At 35.9% G+C, this 10530-nt stretch overlaps 1 long non-coding RNA gene across 1 annotated transcript; it reads right to left on the reverse strand.

Moving 5' to 3' along the window:
- Positions 1-5267: 5267 nt before the first annotated feature.
- LOC148837716 (uncharacterized) lies at positions 5268-7610 on the reverse strand. Its single transcript, XR_016090873.1, has 3 exons — positions 7479-7610; positions 6918-7034; positions 5268-6472 (listed from the first exon to the last, which is right to left on the reverse strand). It is a non-coding gene; the product is annotated as an uncharacterized LOC148837716 (long non-coding RNA).
- Between the last annotated feature and the right edge of the window lie 2920 nt (positions 7611-10530).

The following is a 10530-nucleotide window of genomic DNA, read 5'->3' on the forward strand; positions in this document are numbered from 1 at the left end:
AAGGCTGTTGTCTGAATTTATAATAACAAGGACACAGAACATATCAAATTTAAATAAAATATCAAAACATTCAGGGGCATTACAATGACAAATAATCTATGACTTTTTTTTACAATAGTGTAATTTCTGTAATTTTCCCTTATGTAAAAGAATGGTGATATTACAATTTTTGGCACCGAACTGGTGAGAAACTAGAAGGAGTGAGAGTGAATGTTTCAATTGGCTCATTTAAATCCATGGATTTGCTTCAAGGTAGGAATGGCCGGAAAAATTAAAATCTTGAAGGGTTCATTCTTGCATTAATAAGAGGTAATATTGTATTAAATGGATTCTACCCATGTAAAAAGATAACAGCATTATCTGTACTGTATGTCTTTAAATCCAATAAGACGTTTAAATCAGAAAACGAGATAACCTCTAAAGCTACTGCTAAGGCCGAATGTTTGTGCATTCTGGGTTTTTTTTAACAAATAATAAAAAGTTGTATACAGTACCTCATTCTCCAATTACTAACCACTTTGTGCAGCACAGGGTCACAAGGAAGCTAGAGCCTATCTCAACAAACAACAAGCACCAGGCAGAATACGCCCTGGACAGGATACCAGGCCATTGCAGGGCACACACAGACACACACCAGGGCCAGTTTTACCCAGAAGCGAGTTAATCTACCAGTCTGTCTTTGAACTGTAGGAGGAAACCCACACAGGTCTGGGGAGAACATACTGTACAAACTCCACTCAGATAGCCCCCCAGAAACTAAATCCAGGGCCCCAGTGCTGAGACAGCAATGCTACCTACTGCGACACTGTTCCACCTGTCAAACAATATCCACAATACTTAATAAATATTACTAAAGTCAACCTCAAAGAAGTGTAAAACAAATACAGAAATGTGTGCATGACTGGTGTGAAGACGTTTGCTGCATCTTCTTAAATGTTTCAATGGACTGAATTTAGGTAGAAATGTACTTCAATTTTATTTTCCAGATTTACATTTCTTATAGTTAGCACAGAAGCGTGTGTCCTGAGACAATTCTAAAATAAAACTGAAAATCACTGTTAACAGCAGATCTAAAGTTGTGCAGACATTAAAGCAAATATTCATTAAGTATACCCTTCAAAAAAGTTTTTGTTTGTATTGTGTAACATTAAACTTTATTTAAAATGCATTTTGTGAAGTCTTCAAAAGAAATACGATAATGATGGGGAGTTTTGAAAAAGTAAAAAATATTTCTAATCATACCTATAAAACAATTGTCTATAGAACAATTTACTCCTACATTTAACTTAGGGCATTACATATGTATTAATACAAATAAAATAAAAATAATATTTAATATTAAGATTTACCTGTTAATTGACAGGAAGTGTTGGGCTTTGCCAACAGATGTTCCCCCAACCAACTCCATTCCACTCTACCTGCTAGTCAAACAGTATAACTAGAATGTGTACTAGTAAAATGAAGGTAGGAAAAACAGCATGGACTTTCAGTAGTTCATATCGCTAGATGAGCAGCTCAAAACTTGTTTTTATCATAAGTAGTAATTGTTCTTGATAAGAGCTCCCTTTGTTTATGTGTACCTTACAAGGGTAGTATAATTCAATGTCATTCATGTTGTTTAACCTCACATTTGTGTTTTGTAATATCAGCAACAGGGAATATAACACTCCTATTACCTTTTAAAGTCCTTCAACAAGAGCAGTTTCTTACATGAGCTGATCTTTATTTTTGTCTTGCTGTAGTGCTGGTGATTTACATTCAAGGCAGAAGTCTTAGAAGAGTTAGATCTGTGTCATTTTGTTATCAAAGACTTAATGGAAACAATCAGAACTATCAGAAATAACTTTTTTAAGCCATGTATGGATATTGGTATTTGGGATTTACCAAAGATCAAATCTATATGAATAAACAGTGTTTGTTTATTAGATTCAAATAAAATGTATTCAGCATTCATCTACTCTTTTGATTAATCTGTATTTAATACATGAAACTCTTGCCGTCATAGTATTCAGACAAATAAACTCACTTAATGTCCCCTGCACAAAAATTGACTTTGTTTGGAAAAAAATGGAAAATGTTTAGATAAAGAGCTTATGTGAATGCGTTGCGAAAAAGAAAATATTTTTGTTTTACAATAAACTGTATTTCGTCTGTGAAAGCTGCAGTAGAAACAAAAATGAAAAAATGAAGCAAATTTACTTTGGATAAATCTAAATATTTAGACTTAATTAGAGCATTGGTAAGTTTAATGACATGTATGCAGGCTTTGTTGAGGTTTGAGTCTGCACTGTGATGTATTTGTATTTTATCACCTGTGTCTCGATTTAGGTTTTGCTGTTTTGCTCTTTTCCATGTGTCTAAAATGGAAGATATTAATGGAATAGAGTGCTTGTAAAGAGTATAGAGATCTGTTTTCCAGGGAATTACCACTTCCGGGATCACTTGACTGCAAGTACAGTATGACATGTGACCAAATCATACCAAAAAACTTTATAGTTTCAGCACTATATTTTTTCTCAATGGATCTAGTCCATGTTTGTTTTTTTGGTAAAGTTTTCTATTATCTTTTTTTCATTGATGTGTATGCCAATGGATTCTTACAACTCTGAAGATCCATACAATGTTTGTACGAATGGGATTTACCTTTAACAGTTATTTTTGGATTTTATGTGTCAAGATTATGTATGGCTAGATCTAGTTGCACTTTTAAGGTTCTCCCGAATTTCTTTTTTAACTACCCCCTAGTAAACCTGGCTAAAACCCTCATACTAGCCAGGGGAAGGATAAAGATCTTGCACGCCTTCCTTCAGAAGGTGTAGTGATGTGCAGCTATCCATTCCTAAAATAGTGCACGATGTACAGTATGCAGCAGAATTAGCATCAATTGGAAGGATCTTGCAGTTGAGCGATGACAAATCAGAGGTAACAAAGGTGTCTATAACTCTCAGCTCAACCCCAGCAATCCTGACTTAATCTGGTTTGGTGCCCATGGAAATCCTGTTCACCTTCTCTGATGACATACAATAGTTTAGACTTTTGCCAAGAATGTTCCAACTGCATGACACATTTTCTGCTGTGTCACATTGGTTGAGAAACTCGACATTTCATACAGTATTTGTTAGTCAAGTAGTATATTTTTGGAAGTATGTGCTTTAATTGATGACAGCAGTAGGGGATTTCATAGTTTTCTTGTAATACACTAGTGTTTAAAATCATGAACAGTGGTTAGCCCATGAACGAAGAAGAAATATGTAATATTAGACAATTTATTTTTTACACAAAGATATGTTGTGTTAACTATTATTTAATTGTTTTATACACAAGGAAGAGGCTTATAATAAACATAAATTGTTTCTGGAAGAATCCAAAATTCTTAGGGTTAGAATAACATACAGTATATATTGTATATATATGAAAAATGTATTTTTTAGGGTATGTTATATTTTGTAGCAGCATGTTAGCTGTATCAGCATATCATTACATTATATCTTGAACAAAAACCTAATAGATTATGCTAAACACACTGAATACTGTATTTACAGAATGTATACATTATATAAAATATGTGTGACAGGGAACAATGACAGCCCAACAGTACAGCTGCAGAACTAGGGATTAAAAATAAAAGTGTTTTCTCTTGCAATAACAGCAAGTCCCATTTTAAAATCAGTGAACAGGAAAGCTAGATACAGCATGTACATTAAATGTGCTTTCATTCATTAATTTTTCCTGCAATGTCCAAGATCAACAACTGAAGTCAGGTTATCAAGAAAAAGAAGGCTACAGAAAACGCTGGACATTTTCTTCACCTGATGTATAGTACACCATTATATACAATTAAATTAATAGAGCTGTGTCACAGATTCATTGTGGAATGTGTCCCTTAATAAAAATAAAAAAATGCTTACAGTAGGTATCTTGTGTATGATCTTATAAAACATGTTGGGAAAAAAAATCAAATGAATCATGGAATAAAACATAGTGGCAAGGTTCAGACACTTTTCAAAGGCAATGTAATATTTTACGCCTTTATTAAAAGGGAATGCATGGCTGATAGAATCAGTTAATGTATTGTAGTGTACTAGCATACTGTAGGTACAGTAAGTACATGTTTCTTGGTAGACTAAATTGTTAAATGCAGAAGATAAACAGAACCAAAAGTTTAAGCTAGCTACAAGCTAATTTTAAATATATTCATAGCACTTATGGTAGAAAAATCCAAAGATACATACTGTATAAAGTATAGAGAGAACATTATACTTTACTTCAGAGTATTATATTTTTTAGAAATTCTTATTGTTTTATGTTAAATTATTTTTTCAATAATCAGTGTTAAATCAGTGTTCAAACCTTAACAATTCTTTGAAAATAGGTTTATATAATCTGTACTATTGCACAAATCAAAACACAAATGATTAGACATCATCAGAAAATCAACAATCAGCCTAAAAATCCCTCTAGCCTACGTCTTGGGTGTAACCAATATAATAATTTAATTACCAATCAAACAATTTAACATACCGATTGTGCCAATGGGATAGATTGAAACTAGGAGATTGTATGTTGCCTTTGAGAAATGAAAAAGGGCAACCTTAATATGTTTAAATCCAACAGGCATGTTAATATTCAGAATCAGTACAGAGAACCCTTGACAGAAGGCACAGATCCCTGACCTAAAACATGTTAGATTATAGCATGTGACCTAATATTGGGGAAATCCCATAGTACTGTAGGTACTGCTCAAACTATGATGTTCCTGCTGAGGTACAGTAGGTGTTTATTTCACAAGTTTGGTATTGAGCTACTGTACTGTTAGGTCATTACACTGGGTGTAAATGAGTAACAAGAGCCATGCAATTGTAGTAGGTATTCCTGTTCTGTTAAGATACAGCCCCAAGTGTTCTTGTGAGTAAGGAGTCAAGGAGTTGGGCTGTTGAAAAAATCACTACCTCTTTGTAGTGGCTGGAAATTGCAAAAACTCTCTCTCAAAGTACAAAGTTGCATTACATTGCTATTGAATGAGAAGAGCTTTTTATATTGAATAAATACATTTTTGTATCAAGTATACAATAGTGAAAATGTAATTTCTTTATAAATTAGGTTTTCCTACACTTTTTTCATTTTAATCAATTTTAATTGATTCTTATTACATTAATACTTCTCTTAATGTGAAATTTCACATCTTTCAAACAAATTGAAAATTGTATCTCCAATCAAAAAATAGTTTTGATAGTTTAGACAATGATATGTTAATACTGTGGGTGACTAAGTAAATGTACTATACAGAAGGTGTTCTAGAGTCCAGATTTTTCTGTACAAAAAAAGTGTAAAGAATTGAACACAAAATATTAGATAAATTGTCCCAGCTCACTTTTAGTTGGTATAATGAAGACACACAGATAGCATGTTGGTACAGTGACACATGATGACACATGTTGGCCTCGTGGTACTGGAGACATGGGTTCAATTCTGCACCTGGAGTGCTATGTGTGTGGAATTTGTATGTTCCCTCCAAGTTTTTTGTGGGTTTTTGCCAGGTGCTCCGATTTCCTCCCACTATCCAAAGATATGCTGGTAGGTTAGTTGGCTTCTAGGAAAACCGGCCCTGGTATGGATGCGTGCGTAACTGTGTGTATCCTGTGATGGACTGGCGTCCCATCCAGGGTGTATCCCACCTTGCGCCCATTGCTTGCTGGGATAGGCTCCAGCTGCCTCATGACCCTGAATTGGATAAAGTGGTAAGAAAATGGATAGATGGATGGATTGCATACGGGGGAATTAAAAAAAATAATAATTAGGGATTCTAACCTTCTTAAAAAAACTGACACTTTTCAAATGATACAGATGCAGCAGCATACAGCATCCACAAAACCATTAGGGCACATACTGTATGTACAGAAAGTCCAGGTCAGAGGTCAGCTAACCCCAGAGTCCGTACAAGATCATGCAGGTTAGTTCCTTTAGGATCTGTCTGGGCTTTCAGATCTTTAGGACCCCTGTCTGCTTAGCCAGGCACCAGACTAATTTAACATTTTCACATTGTAAATCTGAAATACTGTTCTGCGATGCTGCCATTTACATTTGGCACGAGGCGAAAGAGAAATATCTTGCAGTGACTCGTTGCAGTGTAGCATAACAAAAGCTGACAAGCTCAGAAGAGAGCAATAGTGGCTGAAATTATTATTTAAACTTGCTAAGACAGGTGCAACTGAACATTTGGCTGAGCTGTTCTTTGTAACGGACAGGAATGATGACACACGTCGCTCAGAAGGCTTCTGTTCATTTGCCCAGAAGCAAAAAGTGTAACGAACAGTTCTTTCCGGACCCTATGCGGACGACACAGTCCGACGGAGTGGGGAAACACTGGGGAAACGTCATGCAGGAATACGGGGCTGAAGACAGGGGGGCGTGTCCAAGGTGCGCTGGTGCACGGGGAAGGTGTGGCCGAGGCGAACAATCCGAGAGAATAGTCCTTAGGGATAATCCAAAACAGAAAGGTAAGTCCAAAACCAGGAGATCCATCAAAACAAGTTAAAAACCACGAAGGCCGGGTCGGAACCGGCGGACGGGGAACAGGAACGGGAACGGGAACGGGAACCGAGGTTAAAACCTTAACGGGACCAGGCGCCTCCTGGTCCCGGACTCGCACGATATGGAAATCAGATGCGGAGCCCGGATGAGCGTCAGCGCCTGGCTTTTAAGGTGGGCTGGGAATAGGGAACAGGTGCAGAGAATAAAGTCTTAGTGAAAGGGCTGGAGCACCCTTAAGGAGGGGGGACTATAATCGTGACAAAAAGACTGTAGGAAAGTGCTTCAAGTCTTGACCCTGTTCCAGCCTCACCTGAAATCAGGATTTGAAAACATTATTTGAAGCCAAAGACATAATTAATTAGGTCGGTAGGAGTTGTGACACCTACCTGGAAGCATAGTCTGCAAAGCAGGAAGTCACCCTACATGGGACTGTAGCTTCTAGCAGGGCTCACAAAAGCACACAGGGAAATTTTTTTAGACATGAATAAACCTAGTCAGCCTCTCTTTGGAGGGTGGGAGAAAAAAAAAAACAGGGCACTGGTTAAAAGAAAGTAAACACAGCAAAAACATGAATGCTCCAAACAGTGGATGCTCCAAAAAGGGTTCAAACCCAGGACACAAGGCCTGTAAAATAGCAGTACTAACATCCTCCTTAATATGCCACTACAAGCCTCATTTCTCCTAAAATTCCCTTTAATATACTTTTTACGATAGTTTCTAAGAACATTCTGAAATAAATTCTTTATACATACATTTTTGTATTGTATACAGTATGACCTCCTTAATTAGGAGTTCTGGCAATAAGTCTCCCCCTAACTAAAAAAACACAAAATTTGCCATGTTACAATATTAAAAAATAAAACAATCTTCCTAGGATTTGTTTGGAATTTATTATCCAGGTACTAACATATTCAATTTTCAAGACTGAAAGTATACAGTTACAGTACCTTAAAACTTCTGCCTGAGGTGATAGATGAATGCTTTCTTTGAAGTTTCTAAAATGAAATGCATAATGCACAGCATGTTTACCATGTCATTTTAGGTTTCAAAAGATATTAATGTAGTTTAAGTGCTTTACATAAAAACAATATGTAATAAAGTCAGTTTTAGGCATAATCATCTACATAGATATACTGTATACATTGAATTAAAGGACATTCTAAAGACCTTCCTTTTTCTTAAATCTATGCTATCCTCAGATATGTTTTCTGTAAAATGTCCAGAAAATAAAATATGCATGTTAATATTACATTTCATTATCAGTATGTTAGTGCTATTAGATACTGGATAAAGCTTCATAGAAAAATTTCATGTGTGACTATATCTTGAAGTCCACTGCCTCTTTCAGACATGGACAAGTGTCTACCACTCCATAATGGCTTCCCCAAGGCAAATCCAGCTATTCCTGCTCAGTCCTGGGTTCAATACTGGAGATGTGCCATCCCACTCCTCACACCAGTGTGAGTATTGGGTTGTATGAGGCAGGCAGTGGAAATCAGGAGTCAAGGAGGCTGTTGTCTTGGCTCATGGGGAAGGTTTATTGCCCTACATTACTCGGCAAATATTCGGTATTTTGAAGTTGAACATATCTAAATAAGAGGTACTGTACGTGTCCAAAACTATCCAAATCCCAGATTAGTTCAATAAATAATACAAATTATTTATAATTTATATATACTGCATTTAGAAATGGCTAGTGCAATAATATAAAGTAACAGCAACAGGTAACAAGATCTTCCCATTGGACACTTGACAACACAGACTACAACCCCACTCTTTCCCATTTTTTCCCTGTAACTCTGTATCCCCAGTACCATGTACTTTACACTCTCCATCGCTGCAGAAAATGTATTTTGCTGATATTTCTTAAGATTAAATAAAATTATGGAGTGGATTTACTTTTGGTTAACATTTTATGGGTAACATCTATGAATTGGCTTCATTACTCTGCTCTCCTCCCCACTAACAGCTGACGTGTGGTGAGCGTTCTGCCGTCGCATCATCCAGGTGGCTGCTGCACATTGGTGGTGGTGGAGGGGAGTTCCCATTACCTGTAAAGCACTTTGAGTGAAGCGTCCAGAAAAGTGCTATATAAGTGTAAGCAATTATTATTATTATTATTATTATTATTATTATTATTATTTTGGGGATTTTTGCACCAAATAATAAAATATAAAATTAGGCGACCCCTGCTGGCCATTAAGGACTATATCATGAACATTAAACGTGCTAAGGGCTTCATGAAGGAAAATATCCTCTTCAGCAAAACCTTTAGTATCTGCCTTACAATTAAGAGGATAACTTTTTAGGCCAATAGGAATTAATCTAAAACGTCAAATGATAGTATAACACCATGAATGATAGTATAATTAAATAAAACAGACATGATGAGAAAAGACAATCAAGGATGAGTCACCTTTTAATTCTGTGGATGGCCAAATCCAGCAGGTTTTACTGGTCTAGATTAATACATTAATATATGCAAAAAAGTTTAAATTGTTCCTCAGTTTAGGAAACATGTATTTGAGTTATTGAATTAAGTACCCATGGGGAATAAATGAGCTGCACATTCCATTGATGATGGGGCCGTGATTGAGATTCTGTAGGTGTCTAATTATTCAAATATTTCACCTTTGTGACCAGGATTTAAATTTCAATGTGATCACCCAGGGAGAAACGTTACAAAACTGTTTCGTTTTATAAGAGGGCCACGTGAGACTCCTTTAACCCCTCTAATGATTATTGAAAGTAAATACAATCTCATGTTAGCTGAAGAGAGTGATTAATTACATACACCAGGGAGAGTATACAACAATGAGCAGGTCTTTATACTGTACAAATTAAACAAAATATTTCTTTAATGCTGTTTTCTGTGTTGCAAAGCTGTACATTCTAAGTATCTGTTTTTTTTTCTGAGCTCAAGCTGTTTGTCTGCCTGAGAGCATAATTGAATCCTGACTTAGGTCTGGGTCCTAGGTCCCAATTAAGCAAACTGACATTATATGTACAGTAAGCAATAACCCACTTTTTTCTTTTTTTCAATCAGTGTGCTATTTTAATTGATACATTTCTTCTTTATCTAAATTTTATCTTTATTGCATTGCAGGATTGTGACAATGTAGTTGAGAGTGTCTTATGTGCAGACTAAGCTTGATGCCTATGAGGCCAGAAATGTGGGGGGTGACCTCTGGTAGGCAAGTGCTAGTGCAAAAAGACAGACATACAAAACAGATGGTCTCACAGGTGTTAAAAAATATCAAGGCTGCACATTTCATTTAACCCCTTGGGCTCCTTTAACTCTTTAATTGTCATTCATTAATGTGTGATGAGAATAGAGAACACAGATGGACATTAGTATTTATATATACAGAAATATTCTATTTATTACTATTGTCTATGTAAAATACTGTAAAAAATTTTCAATTATTTCAAGACCTGCTTCACACACGGACCACAGTCCCAGTTTTTTATGTGAATAGGAATAAATTGCTTTTGCAATTCAAAATGTGCAAATAGTGCAATTCATTTAATGTTATTTTACAAAGAAAATTAGTAATTGTTGCACTGTGGCTTTGTTATCACTAAAAATGATAATATTGTGACAAAACTAGTAGTTTCATCAGGTAGACTAGTATTCCTGCACAAGACATTGCATAAACAAGAGAGAACATGAAGAACCTAATAAAGTTGCTTGAAGAGCATAATCGTGATGAAAGTCTACATAGCAATACTACCCATTTTTATGTGAGGGGAGCCTTCTGGTGGTTTAGGGTGACAGGACTCTTCCCACCTCTGACAAACACTTTATTTCTGAAAAGAAAAACCCACACATTATACAACACGCCCGGTCACAGTGTTTCTATTTCCCACACAGTGCAGACAACAGTCTGTAAAAAAAGTTCAATTTAAATACTGTCCATAGATTTACATAGCAATTTTTTTTCTACGTAGGTGGCATGGTGGCACAGTGGTTAGCATTACTGCTCGGCAGGTTCAGTT

This window comes from Atractosteus spatula, chromosome 3, assembly GCF_055471065.1.
Source record: "Atractosteus spatula isolate fAtrSpa1 chromosome 3, fAtrSpa1.hap1, whole genome shotgun sequence".
Classification (NCBI taxonomy): domain Eukaryota; kingdom Metazoa; phylum Chordata; class Actinopteri; order Semionotiformes; family Lepisosteidae; genus Atractosteus; species Atractosteus spatula.